Here is a 22,498-nt window from a genome sequence, read left to right as displayed (position 1 = left end):
GTCATACTTGCAGAGACAGAACTAGCAATTCTGGCTTCTGGAACAGCAGCAGGCCTGGAGCAAACAGCGCAAAGCCAAGCAGAAAATTAACCTTGCAATGCATAATGTTAAAACAATGTGAAATAAGTAAGACAAATTTCAATAGTAATGATACATGGACTTACTAATAGTAGCTTAAAACTGTACCAAGAGTTTTGGTTACTAGTTGCTATAGAAATTTGTCTTACTTATTTCATATTATTAGCTATTAAATGATTAATAGTTTGAATATTGTATTATTAGCATTTTATCACTATTTCATATTATTGGTCATGGTACCCTATTAATAACTTCATACTGCACTAAGACTTCTGGAACATTACGGCCTTGATTGTTCAGTGTCCCTACTGTCCCACTCTACATTCTCCTTATACTATTTCTTAGGTTTCAGTTAAGGGACATCACTTCTAATCTCCTCACCAAGCTCAAGCCTGGATTGACATCACTTCCTTTAGCCTCCTCTCTCCTCTAATTGAAGGTCTGGAAAATAGAGTACCAGACTCTTCCCGTTGCCTTCCTTTGTGAAAGGTAGAAACTGAACTTTTGGACTCACTTCACTGTATCTGTCCAATTTCAATTCCATGAATCCTTGCTTTCCTGCCTCATTTTGTATATCTTTCCCTTTCCCCTGTTAGATTGTATGTGTCTGGCACATAATAATTATTTTATAAATGTTTATTGGCTTATTGGACTGGAGAAGCCAAATTACTATATAATGCTAATCTGATTTGTCTTTATTTTCAGAATTTTTTTTTTAATGAGGTAACTAGGTGGTACAGTGAATAGATCATTAGTCTTGGTATCAGGAAGACTCGACTCCATGAGTTAGAATTCAGCCTCAGACACTTACTAGATGTTTAGCCCTGGGCAAGTCACTTAATCCTGATTGCCTCAGTTCCCCATCTGTCAGATGGATTGAAGAAGGAAGTAGCAGAGCATTCCAATCTCTTTGCCAAGAATACGCCAAATGGTGTCATGAAGAGTTTAATATTAATTTGGAATTTACTGGGTATTTAGCTCCATATTAAGTATATCATGAAGAATCTATGGAGAAAACAAACTGCAAAAGCCTTAAGTATGGTTATCTAGCCTTATTTAAAAGCCAGACTCGGAGTCAGGAGAGGGCTGGTATTGAGTTCCACCCATAACACTGACTAATGGTGTGATTATGGGCAATCATTTAAGCTCTGGATCTCAAAGACGTCCTCTTTAAATGGACATTACAGGATTATAGATTTAGAGCCGGACAGTACCTAAGTAGTCATCCTGTCTAACCCCTTCCATTTTTCAATCAGGAAACGATGAGGTTAGGTGGGATGACTTGACCAACATCACACAGCCATAAAAATCTATGTAGTGCCAACGTGAGGCTGTTCTAAAGTAATGAGATACTGGGTCTTGCAATCATTAAGGCACTAAACATGGTGGTTAGTTTAAGCTTTAATAGCTTAAAAGTCCACTAAGACTTTGGGGACACCCTATAAAAATGTCACTTATTATCGTTATAATTCTGCTCCCATTTTATAACTACTCTCTCCCTTTCTTCTACCCTCAGGCCAAGGGCACATAAGCATCTGCTCCACATCAGAGAAGCAGAATTCCCCCACAGATTCGCATGAACCCTTACCAAGGAAATAATGAAATGGGGTAGAGCAGATAGTATTGCTTTTAGGCCCAAAGCCTGATTTCCTCGGGACTGGTGATTTTTTTTTCCTGAGGTTCTAAAAGCAGTTCTTATTTCAAATAGGAAACCAGGAAGCATTTATTAAGCACCTATTATGTGCCAGACTCCATGATAGATGCTGGGAACACAGAGGCAAAGAATGAAATAATTTGCATGACTGTCTCCTAAAAAAATAAGAATGAGTCACCAATTAACCATCATTTTATCCTCCTTGTCCTGGATTTGATCTGAATGTGTTTCTCCCTAGAAAAATTTCAAATACTTTACAATGTTTAAATGGACATCACGCTTTAGAGACAGGAACATACAAAGGGACTTTAATTGTCATTTGCTTATTAGTTGATGAGCAATTTTTAAATTTGTCTCCCTCTCCCCATGTCTGCCAATAACATGTTATGATTGCTTACATCAGAAGGCTATTGGTTAAATCAATCATCAAGTGATGTCCCTTATCATGCGCAAAAATGCCATTAATGCCATTTTATATACAAGCTTACCTAAGTGGATATTTGAAAAACAGAGCCATTCAATCACATTGGGGCAGATTTTTGGTTTTTGCTGAATACACAAGAAATATGTTCTTACTAATTAAAACACCCAGTGACAAAGAACACATTGGGAATGTATTGATGGAAAAGATAGTTGAAAATGTCCCAAAATATGTTCTTTGGTAAGAATCAATGATAAATATATTTATTTAAAGGCAGCTGGGGAGTTGCATCTTTAAATTTAGTGTTGAGCCCAAGCTGCTCCTAAAAAGAAAATAAAAATAAAGAGCTTGTGAATAATTTTCATTTCCTATTTTGTTGTTTGTTAAGAGTTTCACAGCTTTTTGATATCTTGAGTTGTTCCAGGCTGGAGATATTTCCCCAGTTCTCACAATATACATCATTCAGTTTTCTAAGTAGAACTTATTATTAAATTTTTTTTCATTTCCATGTCTGTTCAGCAGTCTTTATGCACCTTAAAAATAGAATAAAATCTCTTTCTTTTAAAAAATGTAAACCCAATAAACAGCCTTGAAGGAAGTCTTATCTCATTTTTGGAGCATTAGATTGTTCTCTAAAATCCCAAATATAACTTGGATTTACCACTAGTCCCTGATTTTGTCACTAGATTTTTATGATATCCCAGGCTACCTGTTAGCAAAAGGAGGAAGACATTGTTTCCCCTGTTAGGGATAGGAATGAATAAGTGTTAGTAATAGAGATTTAGTTGAAAATAGCTAAAGTGGTGTCAAGTACCTTGGCAGATGTACTCCTTCCATCCCAGTAGAAATGGAGAAATTTACACTCAGACAATTATGAAAGGTGAGCTCTTTACTTTACATAATAATTAAGTAGTGAAGTTTCCACACACTCTACTGTTCAATTATACTGACCTACTTGCAGTTCCTTGAATGCATCATTCCACATGAGATCTCCATGTCCCATGTATGGAACATTGCCCCCTCCCCTCCACCTCTTACCATTTCTGGTTTCTTTTGAAATTCATCTCAAATCCGACATTCTACTAAAGGTCTTTCTCAAGCCCTTGCACCACCAGTGCTTTCTTAAGAGTGCATTCCATCTATTCTGTAAATATCCTATAGATTCCTGGTTATTTGGTTGCTGTCTTCCCCATTAGAATCAAGCTCCTTGAGGGGCAGAAACTGTATTTTTGGCCTTTCTTTACACTTCAGCAAGGCAAGTTGGTGGCACAGTGGATAGAGTGCTGGACCTAAAGTTGGGAAGACTGAGTTCAAATTCAGTCTCAGAAAATTACAACTTTGTGACCTTGGGCAAATCATTTCATCCTGTTTGCCTCAGTTTTCTCATCTGTAAAATGATCCGGAGAAGGAAAAGATAAATCACTATGGTACCTTTGCCAAGAAGACCCCAAATTGGATCATAATGAATCAGATATAATTGAAACCACTGAGCAACAACATATTTTGGCACTTGGAAAAATGCCTGGCTTAGAGCAAATAGTTAATAAATGAATGTAGACTTTCTGATGATTATGAAGTGCTTTGCAAACATTAAGGCACTATGTGTTATGTGTTGTCATTTTAATTAATTATCCGTACTAAATAGGTTCAGTTGTCCCTGTACTATTGAAGGGCTGAAAGTGCTTTCATCTGTGCTTTTAAATGTCTTTACCTTGTGAAAAAGCCCAAGTGCCCTCACCTTAGTTATGTCTCTTCACTCTTGGGGGCCATTAGCAGCCAAACTGTACTACGTCTTGCTACTGGGCTGTGATGATGCTGGAGGAGAGAATGAGGCTGAGGACTGTCACTCAAATCCAGTTCACTTGAGAGTCAAGACACCCTCCTGATGTCATCAGTCCTCTTCAAGAACAAAGGACAGCCAACAAAAAGACCACAATGTCACTCAGTGAGAAAATTGTCCATTCTTATATTGCAGAAATCCACCAGAAAAAGAATCCCTCAGTTCCATTACTCTCTTGGGGTGTTAGATAGAATGAGGACATGGCTAAAAGAAACTGGAAAGAGAAAAATAGTCTTGGCCGTTTCTTTGCATTAAAGATGCAAAGATGTCGATGAATGAAAAGGGGATTTCTAAGTCTATCCCTGGTCATGAGACAAGAAATCATGCATCCCCTCTGCAATGTGCGTCAAGAGAGGCGACCAATTTAGATGTGTGAGGCACTACATAATCCATAGGAATGGGCTCCCTGCTTTCAAGTAGCTTACAGGCTATTTTAAACAGACCCATATGGATACACAGACACATATCCATAAAGCAGAGGTAAACAAGGCATAAGGGAAAATGGGAAAAGACAAGGGAAGCTAGATCTGAAAACACCGCTTCTCTGGCTTTCTGGGGAGATGGCAGAAGGAGAGGCCCTCAGGAAACATTTCAGGGATTCAATCTAGGGATATCCTGAGCACCAGGAATGAAAAACAGGGGCTCTCTGATTCTCCCATTTGAGTTACATCAAAGAAGTTTTTGATTTCCAGGTTATCCCCAATCAGACTAATCAATTTGCTATTCTCTGTACATGACAATCCTTCTACAACCTCAGAAGCTGTACCCCAGACCTCTCTTAGAATCCCTTATTCCTTTTAAGGTACAGCTCAGGTCCTAACTTCTAAATGAGTCCTTTCCTGCTACCTTCTTTCAGGTGCTATTCTGGACTGAAAAATTACTTTGTACATATCTGTACATATTTTGCATGAATTTGTGTTCAAATTGCTTCTCCCCAGCAGAATGTAACTTCCATGAGAGCAGGACAATTTCCTTTTCATTACTCAATTCCCAGAATTTAGCACAGGACCTTTTATATACTATAGCAGGATCATTGATCTAGAACTGGAAGGGACCTCAGAGGCTACCTGGTCAATAGCTTCTTTTCCTACTTAAGGAAAGAGATGCAGAGATATTAAGTGATTTGTTAATGGTAGTAGGTAAATGATTATGGAGGCATGGGAAGGGGAGGGGAGGGGAAGGAAATGGAGAAGGGAAAGGAAGGGGAGAAGGGAAAGGGAGGGCAGGGGAGGAGAAGGGAGATGAGGAGAGAGGAGGGGAGGGGAAGAGAGCAGAGGGAAAGAGAGGGAGAGGAAGGAGAGGAGAAGGAAAGGGAAAGAAAGGAAAGGAAGGAAAGAACAAAGGAGGGAAGGGAAGAGGAGGAAGAGGGAAAAAAATGGGAGCAAGAACTCCTGTTTAGCTTCTCCAAAGCATTCCAGAAATGGGAAGAAAAACCTTTACTGAGTCATAGTTTAAAACTTAACTGTACTACTTGCATTCAAAACTCACTTAGTATTCCTGAACCTCTAGCCTATTGGCTAGGAAAGCAAACTCAGTGATAAAGGATCAGCAAACATAACTAAATCTTCCTGTGGACTTATCCATTCTGTGCCTATAAAAATCTGATATAGCTTAAAAAACAAAAACTTGTTACCATAAAGATTTCTGTTGAATGAGTCTAATTTTTCATATTGGGCTGTTACTTAAAAACAAAAAACAAACAAACAAACAAAAATAACTGAGACCAGTCATTTAATTCAATTGGATATAGTAAGAATCTATAACTAATTGGCTTCCTATATTTATTTTAAAAAATACTAATTTATATTTACTTATAAATATTTATATTTGTAAGTATATATTTATATTAATAAAAATCTAGTGTCAAGTGTTTTTGTAATTTTTTTTCCATCAAGAAGGAAAGTGTAGGATTTTTCATACAAACAACTATGCCAGCTCCTCTATAGGTATTTTTTTACATTTTATATGCCCTAATGTTACACAAATATTGAGCTTTTTGGTTCTGTCACTGTCTTTGTCTCTCTATTTTACTCTCTCTCTCTTTTTATAAAGTGCTGATGATTAAATTTACATATATGTGTGATATATAGATATATAATAAAAATTTATAAAATAATATTATATATTTAAAGAGGATGTATGGATAATTCAAAAGTTGGCAAATGGAGGTCTGGTCTTTGGAGATTATTACAACTCAGGCATAGCTCTCATATATCTGTCTTTAATATTTCAAAGGAAAATTTGATAATCAGAATGAGTTTTGAATTGGCATTTTTATGATGATGCAAATGAAACCCTGGAAGCAAACTTGCCACCAAAAGGGTGGGCCAATGTAGAGACTGTATCCTTTGCAGATTACTTGGAAAGGTACAATGTAGACCATTATTATAAATGGTCATAGGGATGAAAAGCTATACTGCCTGTATAAGCCCGTATAAGCAAATGCATACATCAAATCTGAACCTAAATATAGAAATATGGAAACATATGTGTGACTTGTCAGGCACAGGAGGGTAGAAATATGTCACACATGTGAATTGTCTGTTGGAAGCTTATTTTATTTTCTTTTTCTTACTTTCCCATCCTGTGTTCGTTCAATGTGGCAGCTCTGCTCTTTGTTTCTTCACAGTAGCTACATTTCTCACCCTAAAAGCATGTTTTACTTGGGACAGAGACATATCCTGCAGTTTTAATAACCAACAGATGAATTCTTACCATAGGCCATAAAATTGGATTATCATTCTGTTAGGCAGAAGGTCCTTTGTAACCATGAACACTTAGCTTCTGACCTTGAAACAGGAAGGTTTATATATGTGAAGCTCTAGACACTGGAAGTCAGAAACCATTTGCAGACCAGTATACCGTGGTTTAACAAACTGAGATGGTTGTTTAGAAGGAACAGATACAACTTCAACCCTCCTGGTATTATTCTAATTTTCCCTCAAATCTCCTGCTGATGAGTTTCTGTCCCCCACAGCTCAAGAAACTTCTCTTGAGAACAAAATGCAAAAAGTTAAATAAACATTATTGGGCTGCCTGAATGGTCCATTTCCTTTTTGGCCTTGATTTAAGGACATCTTGTCACAATTCAGGCCATTAGGATAAAAAGTAAGCCATGAAGTATTAATTCAATTCAAGTCAATAAGCATTTATTTAGGATCTAGTATGCAATATAATAAGGTGTGTGTGTTTTTTTTGTACTATTAAAGTTGTACAATGGAAAAACATGTGCTTTGTAGTCAAAATGGTCCTGGCACTCAAATTTCTATGTGAGCACTAGGCAAATTGTTTCACTTTGGGGAGAGGCAGTGCTGTGTAGTGAGAAGGATCCTGGTATGAAAATTAGGGAGGATCAGGATTCAGATTCTACCTCTTCTATTTATCATGTATCCAGAAGAAAAATCATATAGTTTCTCTGTGCCTCAGTTTTCTTTTTTGTATAGTGGGCATAATAATATCTGCAGTGCCTATCTTACAGTGTTGTGTAGAACAAATTAAATAAGATATGCCAAACTGCTTTCCAAACCTTAAATGGCAATGGAAATGTCAGTTATCCATTTTCTATAAAGAGAAGTAATGTGTCAAAGTGGATAGAAGGCTGGCCTCTGAAAAAGGAAGGAACCTGAGTTCGAGTACCGACCTTAGATAGTATAATTTAATCTCTCCGTGTTTCAGACATCTTTCTGAGACAATAAATTATAATAAATGAATGAATGAAAAAGAACACTTACTATGATGTACTGCCTGAAACAACTGAACAGGCAGCTAGGTGGCCAAATGGATAGAGTGTCAATTCTAAATCAGGAAGACCAAAATTCGAATCTGCTGTCAGAAACTTACTAACTGTATGACCTTGGCCAGTCACTGCATTCTGTTTGCCTCAGTTTGCCCATTTGTAAAATGAGCTGGAGAAAGAAATGTCAAATCATTCCAGTATTTTTGCCAAGAAAACTCCAAAATGGGATCATGAAAACTCCGACCTGACCAAAAAAAGGTTGAAATGAGGGAGTAATGATCTGCTTGTTAAGGGAATTTCCTGACTGGGAATTCCTTATGTCAATGGAGTCACAGGTTCAATTCAGGGGAAAAAAAACAATTCTGTCAAATGGAGGAATGGGTCTATATGACCCCCAAATATCCTTTTTAACTCTAAGTCTTGTGTTTTTAGTACCAAAGAAAGAATTAGAATGATGGAAGGTAAGGAAAAAAGAGGGTGGAGATACAGAATTATTGAAAGGCATCCCTGAAGCCAATAGCAAACATTTTCATCAGATTTTCTCAATCATTCAATCAATCAATAAGCATTTATTAAGTACCTACTATGTGCCAAGCATTATGTGTTGAGCATATAAAAAAGAATAAAACACTTTTTACTCTCAAGGAGTTTCCATTACATCTGATGCTCATCATATAACTACAATCACGTAGAAGTCCATATTTCTGGACATAAAGGGTTTCTCATAATTGGAAGTATAGGAGATCATTGACCTAATCCAACCCCCCCCCACACACACACACATACACACACTTCCCTAGATGAGGGAACTGAAGCCCAAAGTCACCCAGACAATAAGTATCAGATCTGGGATTTCAACCCAGTTTTTCAAATCCAGTGGTTACTATTACTCCAGTAATTGCCATAAGACAAAGGACTGGATTCTATTGACAGCTGCAGTCTCTTAAAGGAGAAATGTCGAATCAACTGGACTTGGTGATTGGTCAATAAGGAAAGACATGGGAGTAGGAGGAGTCAGAGGTAATTCTCTGATAATGACTCTGGATGACATGAAAGATGGCTACTGTCATTTCCAGAAGCACAAGAATTAGGCAAGTGTTCATTTTTAATGGGAAAGACCACACATGTCACCAGATTATTCAGAGTTCAGAGGAAGATACTCTTAATAGTGATAATGGTGGCTTTAAACCATGGAACATCAAAATCTTTTAAATGAACCAAAGATATTTGGCCTGAAAAAGTGAAGAATTGGAGTGAGGGTAGAGGAAAAGCTGTGTTCAGATATTTGAAGGCTGCCATGGAGAAGAGAGGTTCACCTTAACCTGTTTAACCACAGAGGGAAGAATTAAGAGGAATTGAGGAAAACCCTAAGAAGTTGATTGAGATTTGGTGTCAGTAAAAACTTCTTAACAATTAGACCTATCTAGTGCAGCTGGCTACCTGCTCTGATGTGGATGAAGTTCTCCCCTACCTGGAAGTTTTTAAGCAAAGACTGATGACCACTTTTCAGGCAGGCTGCAAAGGAAGCTCTGCATCATGTAAAGTTTGTAATTCCTTTTGTGATGCATTTTAGTTTTGAAATTCCCAACCATGGGAAACAATACAGTGTCAGATTTTGGCTCAGCATCAGTTGGACCAAAGACGTCAGATCCAAAAGGTATGTACAGCAAAGGCTTTCATTGTCTGTAAAATCATCAATCTCACCAGCATGAATAAATAAATGGAAAAATATTTAAATGCTTACTCTGTGCCAGACTTGGCTTAAATAGTACTTTAAAATTTGTGTCATCCTATTTGAGCATAACAACAAGATGATGTAGGCATTATGGGTACTCTCTTAATAAATGAGGAAGCTAAAGCTGGGGGAGGTTAAATGATTTGCCCATGTCCATACACTAATATATGAACTCCAACTTCAGTATTTTAGCACTTTAACATACTGACTTTACATATTTAATCGAAAGGATAACACATACACACACACACACACACACACACACACATACACACACACAATACATCCACAATTGAGAGATTGGCTAGGGAGCCAGATAGGATAACTAGGCTAAAGTGCTACCAGTTGGGGGAAGAGCTGTTTGTCATTTTATCAAAGCCAGGTGTTACAGACTCCCTGCTTCCTCCAATGTTGGCTGAGAATGGATCTTGGATGGCAGCCAGCTCAGCAAGACATGACCAAGGTGATACCAGCTGCTTTGGGGGAGAGGACTTTGAGAAACACCTGGGTGTTGTAACCAGCCCATCTCAATGAGAGGTCAAGCTTATTCTGCAGCCTGATGATAGGCAGCTAAAGGATGAGATTGTTCGTGCCAGCCTCCCAAGGGATGGCCATAAAGCCAAGTATGTTTATCTTCTTTGCTCAAAGTCCTTCAGAGTCAAACAACCCACTTCAGCTTTTACCAGAAAGAGATGGCTCCGAAGGAAGAGGAAGAATAAGATTGTGTGTGTATGTGTGTGTGTGTGTGTGTGTGTGTGATACATGGGTACAAAATTCAGAAATAAAAACAAAGGGTTTTTGTTGTTGCCAAGAGACAGAGACAGAGAGAAAGTCAGAGAGACAGAGAAATTAAATATATAATATGCATATATATAATACACATATAAAAATTGCATAAGAGAACTTCATAGCTTCTCTTACTTTCTTCAGCCAATCAACAAGTATTTATTAAATATCCATTATGTACCAGACACTGTGCCAGATGCTGGAGAAACAAATACAAGAATGAAATAATCTCTATTTACCAGGATTTGATATAGCAGATAGAGTGCTGGACCTACAATTAGAAAGACCTGAGTTCAAGTTCTGTTTCTGACACTTATTTATCAGGTGTCTCTTAAGAAGTCACTTAATCTCGCTCATACTCAGTTTCCTCATCTGTAAAATGTAGGTAATAATCGTACCTGTCTCATGAGATTATTGGAGGGTTCCAAAAAGATAGCATAAGTAGTAAAGAGCTTTGCAAACTTGAAGATAGATAAATAGATATATATTTGTATGTGTATATATGTATGTCTGTATACATATGTGTATATGTATAAATATATGCTATATACATATATTATTTTATCATATATTGAATTTTTATTAACAATAAAACTTACATTAAAAATAAACAGAGGCCTCTGTTCCTCTTTTTCTATTAATCAGAGCTTTGATTTATAATGTCTGAGTTGCCTGAGACTCTATAAACATATTCCTTTCTGATCCTGTAAATATTACTGCAGATGATTCAAAATTATTTCCCTTAACCAACTCAGCCACTTCTTTCAGTGTGAGTCTAGCTTCTCTGTTAAAAAGGAAGCTAATGGAAAGCATATCAAGGAACAGACAAAAGAAGATTGCTACCATCACTATTTCAGATATATACATTGCAAACATTTAGTATTTTTCAGTAGTTGGTCCTTAAATATCTCCTTTCACAAAGTAGAAGAAAATTTTGTTTTTTCTCATTTGGGAATTTTTATGTATCTGACATTGAACATAGAAGAAAGTTTCTTAAATCTTAGTGATTCTTAAGTGTTTGATTTAACTATCCATACCCAAGAAACCAATTGGATGAAAATTGCCTATTGTCTGGAATGCTGAATACAGGCAAATGAATGAAATACAGAGTTAATCTCTTTATATATATATGTGTTTTTACTATAGGATACATCTCAGTTTTAAGACACCCAAATAGACAATGAATTGGGCTAAAATACAATGGAGAGAAAAGGCTGAATTGCTTTTGGAAAACTGTCAATTTCTTCTCCACAGGCAAAAAAAATGACTAACTTTTTGATACCAAAATTATTCTAATATTACTGTATGGCTTTGAGACGAGGAAAATAATAGTCTATGAAAAACTGAAATTAAGAATCACCCACAGGGAAATGGAGAAGGACCCGTGGGTACAATACATTACAAATAAGGAATTATGAAGTAGCAGATTAAAGGTTGTCATCCTAGAAATGTAAAACAAAAATGGGAATAAAGTGGGTTAGTCAAATAGTAACAAAAAGAGACAACTGAAGGATAATTTGGGTATTGCTTTCTTACATTATTATACTCTTGATGTCAAAGACCCCAGATATACAAGGTATGCCCTCTTTGGTAAATTCATGAGAGGTGATGATCAGAGACATACTAGATGGTCAGACATGAATGGATTGTGATCTTCATTAAAAGGAACTCCCACATTGATGAGATCACATTTGAATAATCCTAACAATCTGCTGGCCTACATCTAATTTTACCTAATATAAGAGGATTGAAGGTGAATTTATTTATTCAAATATATTTTTTTTTTTATCCCTGGAAATCACTTTAATTTTGTACAATCCTATTAGGACAATCCTGCTTCTCAACCGAGACTCTATGCCTTTTAGTATCCAGTGATATCAAGTTGTATTGAATGGATAGAAGCTTTGATCTGTCACTTGCTTGATGGGGAGAAGGATTCCCAGTAGGAAATCCTAGTCTCTCATTGCATATTTATTTAGGGATGTGTTTTGCCTAATGTAATAAACAAGTTCCTGAGAAAGTTTTATATAAATCAAACATTCTATTCTAAAGAGTATGAATTGATAGAAGGAATTGCTTCATCCAGGCATCAGTACTGTGTTCAATAAGCAAAGCAGCATCGAATTAACTCAGAAGAAATATAAGATGTGCAAAGTTAAAGAATACACTCCAAATGTCCATAGGACTATTTGTATGGCAGAGCATTCCGAGCTTATAGTGATCTGATCAGCCATAGTCAGACATAACTTCACTCTAACAGTAATGCCATTTTGGTCCTCCTTGAGAACAAAGGACAACAACCAACCAATCATATCAGTGAAATCACAAGCCCAATCCCACCCCTAGTTGAAGTATTATAAGAGAAAAATGGAGGCTATAGAGTAGAAAATGGCAGAGTTCCCATTACTGCCTCCACCAAGTAATTTTTGTTCAGCTCCCATAACTTGCTAAACTCTATAGGGCTGTATTGTCTGGGAGACTTTCTTTTTTCTCATCATTAGAATGAAAATGTTGCAGAATAACCAGAGAGGAGGGCAAAAGATGGCCTTTCTTAGACCTCTTTATGAAGTAGCAGATTAAAGGTTGTCCTAGATTTTCAATCTTTCCTTGGTTTCTTACTACTTGTCTTCTTGAAATATGCTTTGATGTAGTCAGAAGTAGACTATTTCTCCCCTATCCCCTATAAATATCAGATATTTCCTACCGTTTTGTGTTTGCTCAGTATATTCCCTGAAATGTCATCTAAGTCCAACTCAAATGCTATCTTTTCCACCAAAACTTCATCTAATTCTTTGGAAAGTCATTCCACTTCTCTGGACCTCAGTTTTTTCATATTGGCATGATACAGTTAAATCAGATAAATCTCTAAACTATTGCAATATTCTCTTCACTGGTCTCACTGCTTCAAGTCTTTTCCCACTTGAATCCATCCTCCAATCTCAGTTTTGCAAGTGATTTTCCTGAAGCATAGGTCTGATTGTGTTTGGGCTCTCTCTCTCTCTCTCTCTCTCTCTCTCTCTCTCTCTCTCTCTCTCTCTTCTCTCTCTTCTCTTCTCTTCTCTTCTCTTCTCTTCTCTTCTCTTCTCTTCTCTTCTCTTCTCTTCTCTTCTCTTCTCTTCTCTTCTCTTCTCTTCTCTTCTCTCTCTCTCTCTCTCCTCTCTCTCTCTCTCTCTCTCCTCTCTCTTCTCTTCTCTTCTCTCTCTCTCTCTCTCTCTCTCTCTCTCTCTCTCTCTCTCTCTCTCTCTCTCTCTCTCTCCTCTCTCCTCTCTCTCTTCTCTCTCTCTCTCTCTCCTTTCTCTCTCTCTTTCTCCTTTCTCTCTCTCTCTCTCTTTCTTTCTCTCTCTCTCTTTCTCAAAACAGCCTCTAATGGCTCCTTATTACTTCCAGATTCAAATATAAATTCCTCTATTTGGCATTTAAAATTCTTCATAACTCAGCCCCTTCCCACTTTTCCAATGTTTTACTTTACTCCCTTTCATGCATTTCTGATCAGTGACATTGGCTTATTTCTGTCTCTTGAATAGACACTCCATCTCCCACCTCTGCGTCTTTGTACTTTCTCTCCTTCATGTCTGGAATACCCTTCCTTCTCATCTCCATTTCTCACTTCCTTCAGGACTCAGCTCAAATCCCACCCTCTGCAGAAGGCATTTCCTATCCCTCCCTCGCTATTCATGACTTCTCAGAGATACCCTCTTATCAACTTTGCATATATCTCAAATGTACCGAGCTATTTACATGTTGTCCACATCATCAAAATGTGAGTTCTTTAATGATGAGAACTGGTTTTTCTTTTCTTCTTTTTGTATAGTCAGTGGATAGCATGCTTTCTGACACACAGTCAATGCTTAATAAATGTTTGTTTACTGACTGACTCTAAATCTAAGTCCATGATCTTATCTATGATTCTACTTTCAATGGAAAGAACCAAAAAATAAGCTTATGAGGTCTCAGACATTTGTCTTCAATGTTCCTATTCAAATGCCTGTGTGTTCATTTTCTCTTAGTCCCTTTCTCTGCCTTTGCTTGGAATCAGTATCTCTCGAGGCTGCCGCATCTGGTTCAGGGACTCTGACTACCGGCGGGTGCATGCTGAATGCTACAGTCATAAACTGCTAAAAATTACCAACATTACTTATTCAGTATCGTCAGCTTCTCTGCCTCTGATGACCCCGTATTATCACACTCTGAAATTAGAAACCCTGCATTTGCAATTTGACTGTGTTGGATCTGGATCTTCACAACATGTAGTTTGCACAATAATAACACTCGGAGATCTTTCATTTTTCTACAGAAATTAATTGCCTAAACCACAATGATTTATAGTCATACTGAACATGATTATTAATTTTCCCAATGATTATACCTGTGGGCGGCAACAAATCTACTCATGATAGACCTGGCTTCGCAATTCTGCTAAAAAACTAAAATGTCCATAAGGTAATAACAACTAATTTTTACCTTAATCAACTTACACTTAAAAGAATTTAATATAGGGCACTTGTGCCTTGTGGGGAAACTTGCCTGAAATATAAGGTGCTGAGTTATTTATGAGAATAATTATATATTTGTTACTCTAGTTTGTACTGGGAAATCAGGATCTGAAATTAGACTGAGGTGCATTAAAAAACATAATGAACTCAATGGAATTGTGCATGCAAAGGAACTTTTGCACTAAGGTAAATATATAATAGGGAACAGCCCACATTGGTTATGAAAGTGGATCATTAAACCTTACTAAACTGTGCCGGCTGCTTTTTTTTCCCCCTTGTACCAGTGTCTATAAATGCTGTCTTTGTTAACAAGAAGGTAAGGTGAATGATGTTAAGGAGGGAGACCTGATTCTTCCTCATTACTAAAATGAAAATTAATTTCTACAGGCCTTGCTCTTGCTGCCCAATGAGTACAGGTCTCAATCAGTCTCTAATAACACTGGTAAGAATCTTGAGGATGTCAAATTCAGATTGGGTCTCTTAATCATTTCTTCTCCATTCCTTCCCGGATGGTGGGGTGGTTGATTCATTTATTCCAAGAATTCCATACCTATGCACCCCCCCTCCTGCGTTGCACTTGGGGGGACAGGCTAGAAAGAAGAGAAGGCTGTGATTATTGGTTGATATGCAAAGCTTATATAATTCTGTATGTTCGCATCCCAGAAATATTTAAGTCTTTTTTTCCATGATTAGTGACATTATGCAGTTATGCAAATAATCTGTTATATCTAGGCACATTATGCAGTTATGTAAATGATCTATTTCATTTATATTTCCCACAGAGTTATGGGTAGGAAAAATGTTCTCCCACATCTCCCCACACCCTGGTTTTTAATAAGTTGTGGACCCTATTTGTATATTCCTGCTTAAGATTTCCATGTTGATTTCCAGTCACCCTTTCCAAGATAGAACTACAATCCTTTGTGACTTAATGGTCCACTCCCCTCCACCCTCACCTTCTTTAGCTCCTTTTACTCTCTCTCAATATATCCTCCTCTTCTCTCTCTCCCCTACACACATGCTGAATTCTTCCCTTTCATTAAAGAAGCTCAATGAGACTAAGGTTCTTTGTTGGTCTATTTTCTTATTTCTTAAAGCACAAAGAATAAGAGTTAAGCAAATTATTAAAGAGCTCCTTTGGAAGACCAAGAGCATGTGAAGGAAGAAAAATCAAGAGGGGTGATTATTCGCACGACCAGTGGAAAGCCAATGGAATCCGTTTTCAGCAATGGTGTCTAATAGAAAGGAGAATGGACTTTCCATCTATAAATCCAGGTTCTGAGCTCAATTCTAGCCCTGATTGTTTAATTTAAGACTATTCACTTAGTCTCGTGGGATTTCCATAAATCTGTCTATAACATAATCAGTGGTATCTTGCCTTTTTCTTTCTCCATTCATTTTCTAACAGTTCAGTGGACATAAAATTCCTTGTAGTTTTTAAAGACATTTATTTATTATGAAATATTAAGCAGTTTATAAATGCTTTTCGATGAATGAAGTTTTAATTTCATTATTTCAACTAATGCACTAAAATTTTTTCTTAGTACCTCACTAGCCTGGGCTATATAGGTTCATCTTAAAAACAGAGGAATGGAGAGCCTGGTTACAGGCTCCCTGGAAAGAAGGTTCTAACAATATGTATATGGTCTGTTAATAAAGGTTATACTGGCTAGTTTCTATAGAGTTTTTCACTTATTTTTTTTAAATAGCCAAGGACACATTTAATTAGGCCTTTGGGTTTTTTATAGCCAACAAGGGACAAAGAAGGGAGGGGTGAATTTTAATGACAAGGAAAAAAATGCACTTCCTGGGTCTGCTTCTAGCACTAGAGAGCCTATTTTCCAACAGCCTTCTCCCAGATTCTATGTTAAGAATCTACTGGGTTTGTAAAAATTACAACATTCAGTTTTTCACATTTAGCCCAGAGGGAAAAATTTAAAACTTTCAGGTTTCACCTTAGATCTGGTGCTCTGGAAGTGCTTTCTTCTCTACCATGGCTTTTCTGTCCATCTGTCACTTTTCCTTTTTAGTACTCTCTCTAAGTGTCACTGCTAATTTTTTCTTTATCAAATCCTCAAGAGTGATCATAGATCATGAATTTAAGAGAATTTAAAGATCTAGTCCAAACTCTCTATTTTAGATGAGGAAGTGGAAACCCAGGCAAAGTGATTTTCTCAAGGTTATAAACACAATAAGTGGTACAGATAAGATTTTAACCCAGTTGCCTTCACTATAGATCTAACCCTCATTCTGTGGTACAGACTACATTTCCAGGGACTATTGGATAGTGGATTTCCTCATGTCCACCATCTGATGGCAGAATTTCTTCAGAGAGAGGGGATTCTTTTTAAGAACTTCACAAACACAAGCATTACAATATTCCGTGAACAATAATAACAAAAGAAATCTACATGAAACAGGGCTCTTTTGTAGTGTCTGTCTAGTTTAGAGGTAGTATAATTTGGACCTAGCCAGGAAGTCTTGACTTACAACACATCTTGTCTCTGTTGACCCTGGGCAAGTAGCTTAACCTTTTAGCATCTCAGACAGCTCTCTAATGAAAGAGAAGGTACCAAGCTTCTAAATTTCAGTGTGCTCCCCTTTGCCTTGGTTTGATGTTTTACTGAAGTTATTTTTCTTTCTTTCTTTTTGCTTTCTTTTTTTCATTTTTCTTTTTACTTACTTCTTTTAATTTTCTTTTTCTTTCTTCCTTTTCTTTTTTCTCTTTCCTTTCCTTTTTTCTTTTTTCTCCCTTCCTTTCTTCCTTTCTGTCTTCTTTCTTTTTCTTCCTTCTCTCTCCCATTCTTTCTTTCTTTTTTCTTCTTTCCTTCTTCCCTCCCCTCCTCCTTTCTTTCTGTCTTCCTATTTATCTTTCTTTCTTTCTCTTTTTTCTCTCTTCCTTTCTGTCTTCTTTCTTTTTCTTCCTTCTCTCTCCCATTCTTTCTTTCTTTTTTCTTCTTTCCTTCTTCCCTCCCCTCTGCCTTTCTTTCTATCTTTCTATTTTTTTTCTTTCTCTTTTCTTTTTTTTCCTTCCTTTCAGCACTATCAATACTCAGACACTTCATTCTTCTATAGGAGTATTATTGAGATCATAAATTTCCAATAATAAGAACTTTTAAAATGTATGCTCAAGAATAATCAGTATAAATAGGGTTAAGCAAAAAACAAACATCTTCAAATTATTTCTGTATATAAAATATGTCTCATTCTGTATCTTTAGTACATCACCTCTCTGCCACAAGGCAGGGAAATGTTTCACCATCAATTTTCTGAATCATGTATTCTGTCTGATTCATTGACTAGAGTATAAAGATCTTTCAAAGTTGCTTTCCATTATATTATTGTGGGCTTTGAACAAGTGGTTCTGTGAGAGAAATCTCTATCATCAGTGAACACTGTTATTGGCTAGCTCCTCCAGGTTTGAATCAAGAATTCCCACCAAATTTCTTTCCCAATCACTTTATCCCAAGGGGCTTTGGTCTGCCCGCAGAGTGTCCTGACCACCAAAAGGTTGAGTCAAATCATCATTTTTCCCGAATTCCTCCAGTTGATGGTATCAGGTCTAAAGATTTTAACCAGAATCATCATATTCTTTAGAAGGATAAAGAAATCTGGCTGATCGGCAAGAATTTATGCAAGTTGATATGCTTAGATGACTGGAAAGGTGGTGAAACTAACAGCTTGCAAGCTAAAAATTCCATAAAAGAAGAAATGGAGAGCTAAGGTCCAATAGTCCAGGTACATATGGCAGAGTCTGAGTTAATATATTTCAAGTCTTTTACTCAAATTTAGCCCAAACAACTTGCTGATATGCAATTGTCTTTCTAAACAGTTTGTGTAAATGCCTTTTATTTCCTATGGAGACACTATTACAGTGAAAAAGCATGGGAACAAAGTATCCACTACATTTCTTGATCAAATTTTAAAAGGAAGGGAGAGAAATCCAGAAGGGGAGAGGAATGGTAAAGGCAAAAGAATGGAAACTAGCCAATAAAAAGAAGAGCTGAGAGGAGTAAAAGTAGAAGAAAGAATCAGGGAGAACATTAAATAAGGGAAGAAGAGAGATCCAATGAGAAAGAGCAAGAAGAAAAAACAAAATGTGGAAAGAGGAAGCAGAAACAAAAGATCAAAAAAGGCTTTGAAAAAAAATGAAGGCACAGATAAATAATATTTAGAGATAATATGATCCTGGCACAGGATGGGGAGGAAGAAAGAAGAAAAAAAAAGAGGAAATAAAGAATTAATACATGAGAAAATCTAGTAGATTAAAATATAAACCACAAATACAAAAATAAGAGGACGTAACTAGAAAGTTTGAGGTCTAGAGGAAGACTGTTAGAAAGAAAAAAAAAAAAAATGGGAAGGAAACAAAACCAAGCATGAGAATCGAATAATGTCGTCAAATAGTGAATAGGAGACAGGCAGAAATAAAAAGTTAGAAAAATATTGATTTCTTTTTGTTTACTATTATCATTACATTTGTCTTTTTAACTTTTTATTGTTGAAAATTGATGGTCCCAACAATACCAATATTGCCTACTGTATATCATCCACTGGATTATATTGCATATATAAATCTGGTAGGTATTGGATGAAAATATACCCAAAAGGAAAAGCAGCCTTACAAGTCAAAGATAAACTCCAGTTTGACAGCATGTACAAAAAAAAAAAAAAAATCATCCATTCCAAATCACAAACCCTTTTCTTGCTAGTGGTAACCAAAGACCGAGTCAGCATTCCTTCTGGGTTTTCCATCTTGCCAAACAGCATAAGGGACTCGTGTTTGTCTTTCTGTTTATTTTGAGCAAATTCGCTTTTGAATATGGTAAGATGAGTTAGGGTGGGGGAAGTTATATAACAACAGAGTTGCAGGAGCTGAATGTTTTTGGGTCATGGCTTAAGTCAAACAATGATGGCAATGGCACAAACTTGTCAACAACATATGCTAATTATCATCAGATTACAGGATCAAAGATTCAGAGATGGAAGGGATTTTCTAGGCCATCAAGTCTAATGCCTTTGCCTTATATATGAGGAGCCAAGGCCCAGAGAGGGGAAGTGACTTTTGTTCAAGACCACACAGGTAGTAGGTAGTAGTAGCAAAATTTGGCATCAATTGCTCTGACTCCACTATGCCATAAACAAGGATAGAATTAAAATCAAATTTTTTAAATTCAAGAAAATAAGAGCTAAAAGCTATCACTGGAATCTAACGAAGGCATCATCATGATATATTAGTACTGAAAAAGATCTCAGGAAGTCTTGGATCTCAGTGCTTATCTAATATAATAAGACCTCGATCATAGTCTAACAGGAATCTTCCCTATAAATTCACTGAATAGTAACCTCCCCATTCCTGGTGACCTCCAGTGAAGGGAAATCTGCTGCATGCTTTGGCAGCTCATCCATTTTGAAACACTTGTGGGTGCCTAGAAAGCTTCTCCAAATAGAGAACTGAAATCTCCCTATAATTTCTGACCATTATTGGAGATTCTCCCTTCTGAGGCTAAGTAGAAAAGACTTCATCCCACTTTCATAAGGCAGCCCCTCCAATACTGAAAACAGCCATTAAGTCTCAAGGATTCCCAAAGTCTTCTATTCTCCAGGCTAAGCAATCCCAAATTTTTAAATCCTTTTGTGTCATAGTTTTTATTCCCCTCACCAGACCACATCCTTCCCAAAACATGGTAGCCACAAATGGATACAATACTTTGGAGTAGATCAGAGAAACAGAGATTATAATGGGATAACCACCTCTCCTTTTATGGATCCCATGACCTCCCTAATTAAGTCTAAGATTAAGTTATTTTTCCTTTGTTAACAAAAAATGAACTCACAAGGTCACAGAGTTTGAAGTCAGCAAGGATCTCTTCAGCCATCTATTCCAAACCATACTCTTGAGTCCTCAAACACATGACAAAAATTCATCCAACCTCTACTTACATTCTTTCAGAAGAACTCACATCACCTAAGGCAGACCACTTGTCTTGTCATTTCAGTCTCCTAAAGTCACATGTACATTTACCCCTTTGCAACTTTTACCCAAGTCTCCTAGTTGTGTTTTCTGGGACCAAACAAAGCAACTATAATCTCTCTTCCACATGACAAATACACAAAGACTTCTATCACATCCCACTAACCCCTGAGTCTTAGGATCCTTGTCCAAAGCTAGAAAAGGATTTAAGGTTAATCTAATTCAACTTTGTTTTTCTTAGATTAGGAAACTGAGGCCCAGATCAGTAAAGTGACTTTCCTAAAGTCACACAGATAGAAGGAATCAGAGGCAAATCTTCAGCCCTGTTCCTTTAGCTTTTCTAAAGCCAGCATTTTTGTCCATTGTACCAAGCTCCTTTTCTCTTCCTCCAGCTAAGTGGCTCTAGTTCCTCTAACTTTACATTTTGATATTTTTTGGTGTCTTAAAGGATGTTTATAAATAAGCCTTGTCTCCTGAATGAAAGTATATTTCTCTTGAGGGCAATAACTATGTCTTTTTGTATCTTTTAATCTCAGCACCTAGATTAGTACTCTATGGATTCTATTAGAAGAGATGAAGTTTGCTTAATTGCATTGATGATATTGATGACAACTTACCCAATATGTAGATTAATCTGTTTATAGCTTTCTTCTCTTTCCATAGATCTTCTTCTTCATTATCGGAGGAATAGTCCCTTCTCTGGTTTACATTTTGCAATCATCCCTTTCAGGAATTTTTTCCCCTTTTTGTCTAGGGGAATTAAGACTTCCTTCTCACTTTTGGGAATAGATTTCATTTTAGGTTTAGGATTGACAAATGAAAGAGAGGGTGGAAAGAAGAGGGGAGGAGGGAGGGAGAGAAAAATAATGAGAGACCAAACTAAACAGGTTCAGAGAGAAAGAGAGAGACAGACAGACAGAGAGTGAGAGAGGAGAAGAAAAAAAAAATCTTTCCCAGGCCTTGGCTGGTCAAGATGAAGTTTGCTGTCTCCAAGAATAGGAGGATGTCTTGTGTAGAGCAGGCTCCTTGCCAGATTCCGTTTTGGTCTCATGGGCCTGAGATTTACTGTTTTTAATCTCTTTTCTGATGGGCATTCTAAATACCTGGTCTAGGCAGTGTTTAATTTCAGCACAGCAGGCATTAGTGTATCCATAAATGGGAGTAAGCAGCTTGTTCTCTTCTCTGATGGAATACCAAAAACATGGATAGTTTGGCTCCCACTCTCAATTCTTATGCTTCCTTTCTCTAGTACATAATTGGCCAGGTTCCTGTCCATTTTCCCTAAGTCATTTTTGGCTTTAATATTTTACCTGCAATTCCTGTCAGCTATTTTCCTCTGAGAAAAGAGAGACCACCAGAAGTGATGGACTTTCTGGCAATGGGGTAACCCATTGAAGAAGAGGTGTTTAAAGCTGATTCTTCATCATAAGAAAATGACCAATTGATTGGGCATTATCAATATTTTCTAGAAAAATTGCCCATAGGCTCCTCTTCCTCATTATTGCTATTGATGGGGATATCAAAAGTGTCCCTTCATGTTGAGGAAACTTTTTCCAGGAAAATGATGATGACATAAAAAAGAAATGCTTTGGAGAGATATTAGAGCATGAATAGACATTCTGCAACTGGTTCTTGGTTGGCTGACCACATGGTGAGTAGGAGGCCCTTTGATTGGTTGTAAAGGCATTCTAAGGGCCTGAGTCAGCTGCTGCCATCTGTCTTGTCATGGACCTTTTAGCCATCTTTTCATAGTTGGATTCAGTGGTGCATAGTGTGTGATG

The 22,498-nt window shown here is 37.0% G+C and overlaps 1 long non-coding RNA gene across 1 annotated transcript in view; it reads right to left on the bottom strand.

The window, feature by feature from the left end:
* LOC127563069 (uncharacterized) overlaps positions 1-21,817 on the bottom strand; it is a 52,546-nt gene extending 30,729 nt beyond the window's left edge. Inside the window, exon 1 of the long non-coding RNA XR_007953882.1 lies at positions 21,335-21,817. This is a non-coding gene — a long non-coding RNA (uncharacterized LOC127563069). The remainder of the gene's footprint in view (positions 1-21,334) is intronic.
* Positions 21,818-22,498: the final 681 nt, after the last annotated feature.

This window comes from Antechinus flavipes, chromosome 4 (genome assembly GCF_016432865.1).
Source record: "Antechinus flavipes isolate AdamAnt ecotype Samford, QLD, Australia chromosome 4, AdamAnt_v2, whole genome shotgun sequence".
NCBI classification, from domain to species: Eukaryota; Metazoa; Chordata; class Mammalia; order Dasyuromorphia; family Dasyuridae; genus Antechinus; species Antechinus flavipes.
The sequence above is the reverse complement of the archived record's forward strand: the minus strand, read 5'-3'. Positions and strand labels throughout refer to the sequence as shown.